We start from the raw sequence: 12,728 nt of genomic DNA, 5'->3' as shown, positions 1-12,728 counted from the left end.
CGGGGCGGAGAGCTTTAACAACTCGAGTTTAATTCTCACTTCGAAAAGATCGATATTGCTTTCATGGGAAGCGTAACGCGTGCTTGGTGCAGCCGGCAGCCTGTCAGAGCATCCCCCTGCGGGGAGAGAGGCTGTGAGCCTGGGTGTGACCGGGGAGAGCCGCGATTAACCGGCAAGGGACCGGTGTGCTGATACCACGCTTCGGTCAAGCGGCACTCTGCAGGGCGATTGAGATGAAACATCAAGCTCTTCCCTGTGAGGGTGCTGAGGCGCTGGCACAGGGTGCCCAGAGAAGCTGTAGCTGCCCCATCCCTGGCAGTGCTCAAGGCCAAGTTGGACGGGGCTTGCAGCAACCTGCTCCAGTGGAAGGTGCCCCTGCCTGTGGCAGGGGTTGGAACTGGATGAGCTTGAAGGTCCCTTGCAACCCAAACCAGTCTGGGATTCTATGAATATGCAGAGAAGCAAACCATGCAGAGGCGCAGGAACGCACACGTACCCCTCGTAGGCAACTGCAGGCTGAGGAACTGGCACACTGAACATGAACCTGTCTTTGAGCTGTCACTGTCATGATGTGCTTAACTTTCAGCTTTGTAGGATCCACACTACTATAGAGGGGTTTCAGTACTCTCAGGTCCCACGGCCATCGCCCCCTCAGCAAGACAAGGGGCTGAGTCCTTGCTCAACAACAGTGGCCGATGCTTCATGTTAAGGACCATTTAAGGACCATTTAAGACTTACATGCTACAGCACAGCTCTGCTGCTATGTCGTACAGTTTCCCTGGATAATCCACAGCTGCACATGGTAACATCTATTTGTGTAAATACAGTACAACAGCATGGTCCCATTGAGCTTTATGGGACAGAGTTTTGCCAAAAAATTGACCTTAGGCTAATCAGAGGGCCACCTTCAGCAGCTGGTGCAGGCCATAGATGGAGATGTCTGGAGTTTGCCTTGTCTTTCAGTTCCTCAGCTCTCTGAATCTAAAGGTAAAACATGAAAGAGGAATATGCTATTCATTGACAGATGAAACTGATTATCCTATAATTTATACATGATGTCACCATAATTTAGACATTTCTTGCATAGGAGTAGCACATTTAGGAGTTGAGGATGAAACTAAACTTTCTCTTAATCCACTGATGACATTTGTAATTTCTAAAGGCCTTCTCCCTTGTTCAGAAATAGTGATTCCAAAGAAATGTAACAAGGCAAACTAGCTGAGGTGGAGCATGAAATTACATTTCTCAAATATCATTAAGATTGGGTTAATTTTGTACCACTAGCCATTCTTGACTTTAGTCACAAGAGTGGATTCATTTGCTGACTTCGCGGTCACTGGGTTAAATTTGGCCATGATGACTTTAATCATTCCTTTACTGTGAAAGGTTGGTATTAGTCAAAGGTGATGGGAGCAGCAAGAATAAATAGCTTATTACTAATTTGTGTCAGTTATATATGAACTCAGTGCTTTCCTTCTTTTTCACCCAAGTGAACTCAAATTGCTTTCAGCAGGCATGCCCTTATTTGCTATTTAACATTGCAATTACTCGCTTCTGTCTGCCTGTCTCACAGCTGTGCCTTTCTTTGCAGCTATCTTTCTCCTCCTTCTCTGCTGTGACACCAGAGATGTGTCTATTTTACAGACAAGAAGGTAGCTCTTTGCCAGAAATTCATAATCCCCTTCTGTCAGTACTTCTCCATTTCAAACTTCTCTAATAATCTCCCAGTTTTCTACATTAGCCTTGCTTATACATATATATAGTAACCCCCCACCTTACTCAACTATGTAAATGACACATTTTGCAAACTGATTCTCTAGAGCTGAACAAAAAAGTTATTATCAGCTTGTCTACTGTATGTCATGGAAAGTACAGCCGTGTTTTCGTGCAATATGCTAACCCTGACTACCTTTACAGGACATAATACTGTTAGTAAAGGCAGAACTTAATCACTGGAAGGTTTTATCAGGTTAAGTGGAGGATTTTTCATCACTTGGAAAATTTAAATCAATGTGTGCTTTTTTTTTTCCATCAGTAGTTAGTCGAGGAAGTGACCAGTTTACATTATCGAGCCTGTTGTTTGCAAAATTTGGCTTGCAGTTATCTTTCCCAGGCTGAAAATGTCCCCTTCGAAATGAATGAGGAATGTACATGGATGATATGAAGCAGGAAAATAACTATTCTTACCATGATTATGTGTATGTTAGATTTTTTTGAGTGGTGAGAAGAGTTGCAGCAATTTTTCAGTTTTATTAAGAAGATAAATTCCAATTGCAAAACTTTCCCAGAAGAATTAACATTTTGGAAAAAAGTGGTGTTTGGGTTTAGTTTTTTTTTGGGTTGTTTGGGTTTTTGCTAGTACAGAATGATGGATATTATTTTCTTAGTAAATGTACAGCAGTGCAAGTCTTTGAACTCCAGATCTCTTATAACAGTGAACTAAGATTCCCACAACACTCTATTTTAATTTGTTCTGGATCAATATATGTGAACACTGAATATTTCTACCAATTTCGTCTTAATCAGGAAGGAGAGAAGGACCCACACACTTTGCTCATAAGTCAGATAAGACTAAATTTGAAACTGTTTTCAGATCTGATAAATTTTGGCAATATTCTCTATTTCTAATTTTGAATGGAATTAGGTCCAGAAGCACAAGCATAATAGAAAAAAACCAACTTCCCTATTCAACTTATTCCTCTGAAACTATGGAAACTTTAATTTTAAAACGAAGGCCTAAGAATGTATCTTCAGCCCATTTTCTCCAGTTCTCTTTAAAGAGCTCTTTGAAAAGCATAGTTAAACTTCCGTTTCATATGTTAATATTGTATTAAATTGCCTTATTGCTTTGTGATGTACAGAAACTTTGACATTGGCTTTTCTATTTTATTTCAAAAATTCTTTTTTCGTGTAAGCTTGAAAAAAGGATCTTCCACTTAAATAAGTTGATTGCAAGCAGTTTCAGTAATTGAATCCCTAGATATTTGTCTTTATGTTGGGAGATTTTGTTTAACTTTTAATGGATTTTTAATGCTGAAAGAGTTTCATTTAAAGCTGTTGCCATAAAACATATTACAATTTTCTATTTTTGTTGCAGGACTTTTTTTCTCTCAAAACCTTTTTAAAAGCTGAAGTTTTAAGATGATGTTATTACACTAAGAAATACTGTAAAACATTCTGAGAAATGAGAAAGAGTTCTACAAGATAGAACTGTTAAGGCTATCATGCTGTCAGTCTGTTGCAGTGTGTTCACCAGCACTAAAATTTTTACATTTAAATAATATTACTAGTAACTAGAGTATATTTTCAGTGGGAAGAAAAATCCTCTGTGACCAAAATGTAAATTGAAGGCCTACCTGCTGTCACAAAGTGAGGAAGTCAGTGGCTGTACAGCGGCACAGGAGTCCTGTCATCAGAGCAGTATACCTAAGCCCACCACTCATTAAAGGGGGATAATAAATTTTTGCCCCTTGCTTGCTTTAATTGTGCTCTCTGTAAAGCTAGTCCCATTTCACCCTGTGCTATTTTCTGGTATAGGGTCAGCAGGATGCAGACAGCAACCTTCTGCACTAGTGCACGTCTAACACATGAGCAGTCTGCAGAGGGGCAGGAAGGGTACCAGGAATGACAACTGCCTCTTGCAAGCCCAGGACACACTCAGTCCAGGGAAAGGTGGGGCCTATAGGGCAGCATTTGGGAACCAGAACATGTTGGTGAGGGCTCTCTGCACAGGGATGTGTTCCATTGTCTATGGAGGGAAGAGGTTTGATGACGATGATGTTTATCAAGGTGAGTGCTTTATAAATTCATATACCCAAAAAGTACCAAGTGATTTTTTTGGGTGCAGAGAGCAGGAACTTAAGACAGTGGTCCTAAGCCACCAAGTTAATGCAGCCTAATACTACTACTTGTCAGGTGAGTTATGATAACAAGGAGCATGTTCTGATCAGCCTGAGTTGCAAAGCAATTTGGCTTGATAAGTATCTTCTGATTTAAAAAAAAGTTTTAAGGATAGAAGAAGCCTTCCATGAGTGTCTCTTGTAATTATAATTCATGTGGATCTTCTTTTTGACATGCCTTGACAAAATTTTGAAGTGTTCCCAAGGTATAGGACAAGCGACTGGATCATAAGAGTTTGGATGTAGGCAGGTAAACGTCCAAACTACCTCAGGTAACATTAAACTGAAGTTTTGTTCCTCACAAACCAATCACAGAAATGAAAAGTTACCTTTAATTCAGTAAGACAATAGGAAAGTCAGTGGTTTTGTTCATATAATCTGGTCCTTAAAAAGGTTTCCTGTTTTCATCACTGTTGCAGTGAAATTGTTCCTTTATACATCTTTCAAACTCTTATGTATCAATGAATGTCAGATAGCAGTATAATAATCTTCAAGGAAAAGTTGGTAGCTCACTCTTAAGCTAAGTTGAAAAATGACCAAATCAGGACTTATACACACATATTGACAGGGATTTTTTGTGATTTTATGGGGGTTGGCTGGTTTGCTTTTGTGTTTTGGTGGCTGTTGTTTTTTAAAGAAGTCATTCCTAGAGGACTCTCAGCTCTACTTAAGTTCTTTTCCCCTAAGTCAATCAAAGTTAAGACATTCAACATCACACAGAATGAGGTCTTAAGGCCTGTATTCTGTTCATCCATTATCCTATGTCTTGCTTTTGAGCCATGGGAAAATGCTGTTTTACCTCTTCTGTGTACCATTCAGCTAATCCTGTGATCATCCTCAGGAAGGTCCTTCACTGAAGTCAGAGCAGGTACAACGAAATCAGAATTCTGGATTTGGCTTCATTGTGCACATTCACACAGTGTCTGGAAGATGAATAAACCAGACTGATACTTAAAATGATGCACAGTCATTCTCAGACAGTTTAGCATAATACATTATTCCAAAATCTTTTGAAAATACCAACTTCTGGACACATTAACAAAGAACTCTCTAAATGAATTTAAGAACATTTTAAGCTTTTTATCACTATAAAAGAGACCTGAAAAATTAAGTCTCTGTGACTTTGCATTAGTGGCTGTGACAACAGACATTATTTCTGACAGTTTCTGTTATCCCTGTGAAACCATAAATACTGCAGACAACTAGCTGGTTGATCTAACATTGCATAGCTTAGCTTTTTCTAGAATGTAGGGGGTTTAGGTTAGCATTTGAAAAAGAAAAACTTTTAAAACATATTTATTACTTTGCTATCGTCAAAAGGAAAATCACATACCTCACCCTGTTCTCCTCCATGCAGTGAACAGTTACTCAAAGGGCAACGATCCCTATTGTGGCCGGTTGGTTCTATAATATTAGAGAGTAATGTGGACTATCGACTCCTATTTATGTCCCGTATGATTTCCTTCAACCCGTTTTGGGATGTATCATTTAATCATTCAAGGCCATCACAGGCATTGTGCGTCTTGCAGAAATTAATCCTACAGTCTACTTACACACAACAATTCTAAAACATGCCTCTTCTTTCCTTTTCTTTCTCTATTCAAACTGCTAAATAGTACAGTACAAGGAACTCTAAACTTTATTTTTCCTGTTAGTACTATAGCTAATCCCCGTATCTTAAAATCAATGAAAAGACATTTAGCAAAGCATGTCAAACAATAGGATTGAAGGATATAAAGGTGTTGCATGTTTGATGTTTCTCTGCTCATTTAAAAATGGTATCTGTGTTGCAGACTTCTGATGGAGACTGGGCAGAAACTGGTATTGCTGTTTATGTTTGCTCTTATGGAGAGGTTCTGCTTTCTCGGAGCACAGTAATTGTGCTCAGTAATTGAAGTATGGGATAATTTAGGCTAATGTGTGTTTACTTCAAGTTAAATTTCATCTCTGCTGTTTCTATTTCATCTTGAAATGCTTCTCAGTCCTCCATAATTTTCACCATCTCTGCTGAAGAATTCTGCTCCAATAGTATTACTGACTCTGTCGTGTTTCTGTCTTCTTTCTTCCTTTCCATAGCAACAAGTAAAGTGGAGTAATTTTTTAAATTTTCAGATGCCAGGCATTTTGAAAGTTGCAATTATTTAGGCTCCCTCCTCTCCCTAATGAGGATCAATATATGGAGTCTCAAGCCCAGCTTTGTGGGTCTTACTCCTAGTAAATTTAAGATGATTGCATGTAGAACAGCTACAATTTCATACAAGTAAGAAGGGCAGAAATGTATCATGAGTATGCTTTATTTTTTGCTTCTGGAAATAAGCAGGTTCTGATTCTGAAGAGTTCAAAACTTGAACTTTTCCAAAAAGCTTGAGAATTAAGAATTGCTCTTTTAGCAAAGTCATATCAATTTCAGTATCATCAACACAACTGAAATTTTACGCTATCCAGAAAGGTCAGACAGTTCTAACTTTGCAGAAACAAACTTGTTGGGAGACAAGTTCTAAATATATTTTTTGCTGTTTATATGCTTTAATCTCTAAATGTCGTATTTTAGCTTTTACAAAAATAATAAGCAAAACAGAGAAACAACAGGCTTTCTTTCATTTAAACTCATCCCGTGTAAAGGTTTGCACTTGAAAATCTTTGTGTTATCCACTGGGATCTTTGTAATGTTATATTCTTAATGAGTTTAGTAATTTTAGCACCTCAGTATAAATACCGAATTCATTTATATTAATCCCAGTAAAGTACAGATCACTGCCAGACTACTACTAAATTCCCATTTCACAGTGTACTGCATTGGCAAAATTGTGAGCTCAATGAACTAATAAAATCTATTTTGAAATACGGCCTTGATTTTGTGAGCAGCTACCCAGCATTGTAATTGGACAAAATCAAATTCAGTCTATATTTGTCTCCCTGTCTGTAACGAGAGGATAATAATTTACTTTACAGGAGGTGTATAAGGACGGGACTGGTCCTGTCAGTTCCTGTATCTATATTTTGCTCTACAGTTGGAGGAGCTCAATACCTGGAGGAATGCATGGCTGAGCCCAGTGTTAGCAAGAGGCTTTGGAGATGAAAGCATCAAGTGCTATTTTTAAAAGATACATTATTCAGCCTTCAACTGTGAAATCCCTGCTGCTATGTAAAGAAAACATTAATTTTCCTTTAAAAGAACAGTGTGTGGGTTAAACAGTTCTGATGGCAGGACTATGCACAGCATGTGGGCTTTAAGTACAGATATAAAAGCTAGCCTAGAATACTGTTTCACATATAGTGAGAAAATTTAAAACTATTACAAAACTTACAATGAACTTTGAAGCTGACATCTACAAATGTACCTTGACATTTGGCTCCTACTGCAACCAGTGGGCATTAAGCACCCTAAATACCTCACAGCAGCTGAACCTTCTCTCTTGTGGCTCGTTCTCAGCTGGGATGTAGTTTTAGATGACCAAAACTGCTATCCACAGAAATTGTTCAACTGCTGTCTAACTCTGGAATTGCCTTGAGTCCCTAAAGAGGTCAATTTTTAACAGCAGAGCTCCAAGAAGACCTCTGGGCATGTGCAGGAATTTTGCCTTAACCAGCTAACTCAGTATTTTCCCCATACAAGATCCAGCCATGTCTACAAATGAAGTGTCCCATTTTTTCCCCCCATACTAATCTGGCAAGCAAGTAACAGCAAAATAGCTCATACTGCCTTAAATGTAGCCTTTTACGACAAAGCCGAGGGAAGGAAGATGGCATTGTTCCCCATCCCATCAGTTTAAATAGCAGCTTCATTTTTAAGCCTTTATCTACGAAGACCACCAGTTTAGTTCTTCCTGTCTGGTGGAGTCAAGTCCACCTACTCTGATTTCAATAGTCAGCCAGAATATTATGTGCAGTGAGAAACATTTATTCTCAGTATTATAACAGAAGTTATCTCATTAGCACAGAATACATGGTTAATTGGGACAGTGTGTGCATGGCTCTCTAGCCTAATACTAAACCTGTGTACCTGTAGGGGGAAGTCCTGGGTGCCTGTGTAATTTCCAAGTACAAGGTCTGTATTTTGCTTGTACATTTTAAAATGCACCAACAGTCATTAGATCTAGGACTTGGACCAAAGATTCCTCCTCCCAGGAGAAAACAGTAACTGTGCATCACATTTCCATGTTTTGAAAATTCGAAGCCATTTTCTCTGTTTTTCTATTGGCAAATTAGATGGTTTCCTCATCACTTTACTAGTTTTCAGGTACTCTTGCCAGAGGTGCACAGGGAACCCAAACACTTAGTGTAGTCCTGTGGACTTTGCATTAGCAGAGTGGTCATGGAGGTCACAAATCTACAAAGGAGATATTGAGGCATTTAACTTTCTTTTGATACTACTCACCCAAAAAAACTTACTTAACTCTCAAACTGAAGATCCTGGAAATTTCCAGAGACACCCATACTCCATTCTCAGCAAACCCCTTTCTTCATTAAACAGTGGTCTTATTTCTGGGCAGGCTCCTTTCCTTTCCTCCTCAGCTAATTCAATGAAAACCTGCTCCTAAATGTTCATCTTATATTTATTCTCTACATAGAAGACCATCCCCCAGTATCATATCCAATTTTGTCATTGTTTTTCCTCTTGCTAACATGAGATACAATCAGCCATGAGTCAGAGTAGAGTCCATATGTTCAGATTGTGGCTAAGGGAGAGGAAAACCAACTGTTGCTAATTTTCATTTGTTATCAGGTTGATTAACTTCCAGTCACAATGATATCACTGACCCCAGAAAAAGGGGAAAAAATAGCAACATAAAAGCACATTTCCATTTCAGGAATACAGTCATGCCAAAACTTTGGGCATGAATACACTGCAGACAACAAATAGACATTTGCAGCAGAGACAACTCACGCTTTGGGCTGCTGCTGTTTCTACCGGGACTAGCCCATTCATACTACTTCCCCAGGTTATCCTGCCCCGGGCCATCACATGATGTTTTTCAATGCATATATGGGTTGTTTTTTTTCAATACAGAGTTTTTCAAAGGCAGACTCAGAAAAGCAAAATGCAATTAAATTCTTGATTGGCATATTTTGTTCTCCCAGTGTTTTGTTCTCTATGCCCATGTTACACTTGAACTAGAAGTGACCTGTCACTTCTAATGCTAGAAACATTTGAAAAATCGATGAGAAGGACATTCATTTTTCTCTCTACAGCTGTCTGGCTCCCATTTAGGTGCAAAAGGACTGCTGGTACTAAGTACCAGAAGTTCTGTCTATTGTTATATTAATGACTGTGTGATCTCTTCTTCTGTGGTCAAATAGAGTGTTCCTCTGTCTCAGACATTGATTATTGTGCTATAATTTTCCAATAGGTGTCACTCATCTGACAGCATGCATTCAAATTGCACTTCACTTATTTCTGAATGAAAAATAACCCAACAAAAATCTCGATTCACACATAAAATTTTCATGTCACAATCTCAGCAAAAGTAATTGTGTCCTTAAAGTTCACCTCATCACCTCACCCCTGGGGGTTGTATATACCTGTTCAGATGGTATACACTGTTTTCAGCCACCACTGTGGATCAAACACAACTGCTGGTTTGATTTCTAAGCACTGCCACTTTGTACTATATGAATATATATCATCAATGTAAATTGTCTGAAAAGCTGGTATAGCTGATCTCATTACATTAAAGGTTTGGGGTTTTATTAAGGGAACAATAGAAAATTTAAATGTCTAGAAAGCTTTCTTGAGAGCTGTCAGGTAATCATTGTACTCATGGGGAAGCTGGTGCACAGTCTTCCTTGTGTGAAAATCGCTCCTTTCAAATCTGTCTTACCTATGTAGCTCAGTATGGAAACATACATAGCTGCTTGGGACCAATATGGCAGCCATGAGCAGTGTGATCCAGCTCCACCAGTGATCTCCAGACCTCGTTGGGATTAGTCAGGTCTGTGATGGACGAGGTATACCAATGGGTTAGACTGCACCTGACTGTTTAGGAGGGTATGTGTGGTCTTCTCCATCTAAATCTAAACGGGAGTTGGAACTAGATTATCTTTAAGGTCCCTTCCAACCCTAGCCATTCTATTCTATGATTCTAAATCATGTGCAGATGTCAACTTCACTTTTAGGAACAACAGCTTGATCTGGGCACTTGGATAGGGTAGGCAGAGCTACGCAAGCCAACAGAGGACAACATGTGCGGTACTCAGCGCTTCCAGGACAAAATGGTTTTGGTTTGTCAGCCTGTCATCAGCGCAGTAGCTCCAAAAATTGCATTTCTCATGGCTATCAGATCTGTCCAAATATGAAAATGTTGGCCCTGCTTACACTTGTAAAACCTCTGTAAAACCTAGTATTGCCTCTGTGCAGTCTGGGATGTTCTGCTATCCATCCTTTAACCACTATCTTGTGTGTGTCAGTGGTTGGTGATGCTCTAGTTGGTATATATTCAAATTCTGTCCATGCAGCCATTCACTTCACTGATGCAAATAATCCTGTGTGGCCTGACCCACTGCCCCAAAACCTTTGGCTCAAGCCTGTAAATGCTGCAGTTCACTGAGCTATGCTTCTCTCTTGTCTAACACCCACAAATACAAAGCAGGAGCATGCTACAGCTCTGCTGAAACAGTAAAAATACTAACTACTATTAAACAGTATTGACACAATTACAGCCCATCAGGGTTTCACTCTTTACCAACTGCTATGAATAACAGATACCTTTAATTCATGTCTCTGGTTTCTAACCAATTCCTTATCCATCTTAATAATGTATTACCTCACCCATATTTAGAGAACTTTTACAATAATCTATCAAGGGAAACTTTGTCAAATAGCTTTCTACAAATCCAGACATACTAGGTCTATTAATTTAATTTAATAGCTCCTCCACATTGTAAAAGCAACCACTTCCTTCTTCTGTAACGGTGAGGGAAAAAAGCCTTCGAGTCATTAGATTAGCCTCATTCTGCTCAGATTATACGATGTGACTGCTTCAAAGATCATTTTTTCATAAAAACTGCCAGTTTGCACTTGCAGAAAAATTGTGCTTTGGTGGTTGGTGTCCTTACCTCCTACGTTCCCATTGAAGCTACAAGTCCATCACCTTAAATAGCTCCTTAATGCCCAAAAGAAAAAAATGGTGAAGAAAAATCCCACTGTCTCCACCTTCTTTTGTGGGACAAAGTGAGAGATCAAACTGGGGGAGCTCACGGATCACACTCAGTCTTGCATTTTATTACAGAATAATGTATTCCAAACCTCTGCAGCTACAGAGGGAAGTTTTAACATGTTACCTGTATGTTTTCGAAACTCAGAATATAATTAATTTAACTCTAATTATATTTCTTAAAACCCATGCATATGGAAACTGGACTTGTTTAGTCAGCTGAGCAGTGGTATTTTTCATCAAACAGGAGCAACAGTTGAGATGGTCTGTTTCAAGAGGCCAACTCACCTGCCCTTGAAGGATAGGTGAGTAATCAGTTATCAGTAATCAGCTGAAGATTTGGTTGGTGTTGATTAAAAGGATAGTATCTTGCATTTTTGTATACAAAGCTATTTATCTTGTGAATCTGGAGTTAGCAGACTCCCTACTGCCAGCATCTGAGAACTGAAAATAACATCAAGCCTTGTAATACTGTTAAGTAGGCTTGATACATACCACATTGCAAAATATCTTAATTCTTGTTCTCTGTTTAAAGTGAGAAGACTCAGGGACAGAGCAGCTTCTCTTTCATCTTGAAAAGCCTGCCATACCCTTTTTGTATTACATACTTGGAATTGTTGACTACTACTGCTAATTCAGATTTTAAAGGGGAGTTTTTGCCCTGAAGAAGTTGGTACAGTGATTAAAATTTCAAAGAGATCAGAGCAAACACTGTTTTCCTCTTTAGATTGTGTGATTTGTTATACTACTTATACAGAACTTGTTTAGCATTACTTGTTTAGTAGCCTTCCGAAGTTGGGTTCTACTCTGAATCATTTCTTGCAGAAGACAAACTTCAGACACTAAATAAAAAGAAAACCTAGAACGACCAGGTTGGTAAAACACCTAACTAAATTAGGTGCCCAGTAGAGTAACTTCTCTCTGAAGTATTCCGCCTGGGCATAAAGTGGTGCTGCCTGAAGCTGAGTCCTCGAAGGAAACAAGAAGTGCTTTCAGACATTAGTGTTGCATCAAAGTATAAACTAGCTAAAGAAAAAGTAGTTGCTTGGTTCAAAAGTACAAGAAAGAATTTTTTAGAGAAAACAGGAAACAAGGAATGGACAAGGGCCACAACAAAGCTAATTGTTTATTACAGTTTGACCCACAGCAGAGGAGTCACAAAGTGTAGATGATTTTCCCTCAAGTCTTCCCCTAAAACAAAAACCACTCACTTTTCTAAAGATCAGAAAAATTTATTTTAGCCTTAAAATCCAAAGATTCCAGGAAATCCTGTGCTTGTTCAGCTCTGTGGTTCAGCTATTCCACTAGTAGTATCTTTTATAGTAGGCAATACATGATGCTTCAGAAGGAGCATAAAGTAAATGACTTGCACAGAGGGATTATTTTTTTTTTTAACAGCCATAATTAGTGGGCTAGGTTATGTTGGAAGGCTTCATGTTTACAGCCTATAGAAATAGTTTATCTTTTGCTTCATTCTGTTATAGTACTATACTTCTTCTGGGACCAGAATCAATACAAATAACAAAGTAGTAAGAGAGCCTGCAACTAGGCTGGCTAGATAAAGTTTAAGCACTAATAAATTAAGTAAAAACTCTTCCGATTTCCAGATGAATTTACTGACAGAAAAGCACTGGAGAAGAACAAGCTGGCTGACATTTCACCTGAAATACTAAGT

The sequence above is a fragment of the Lathamus discolor genome, chromosome 5 (assembly GCF_037157495.1).
Source record: "Lathamus discolor isolate bLatDis1 chromosome 5, bLatDis1.hap1, whole genome shotgun sequence".
NCBI lineage: Eukaryota > Metazoa > Chordata > Aves > Psittaciformes > Psittacidae > Lathamus > Lathamus discolor.
The sequence above is the reverse complement of the archived record's forward strand: the minus strand, read 5'-3'. Positions refer to the sequence as shown.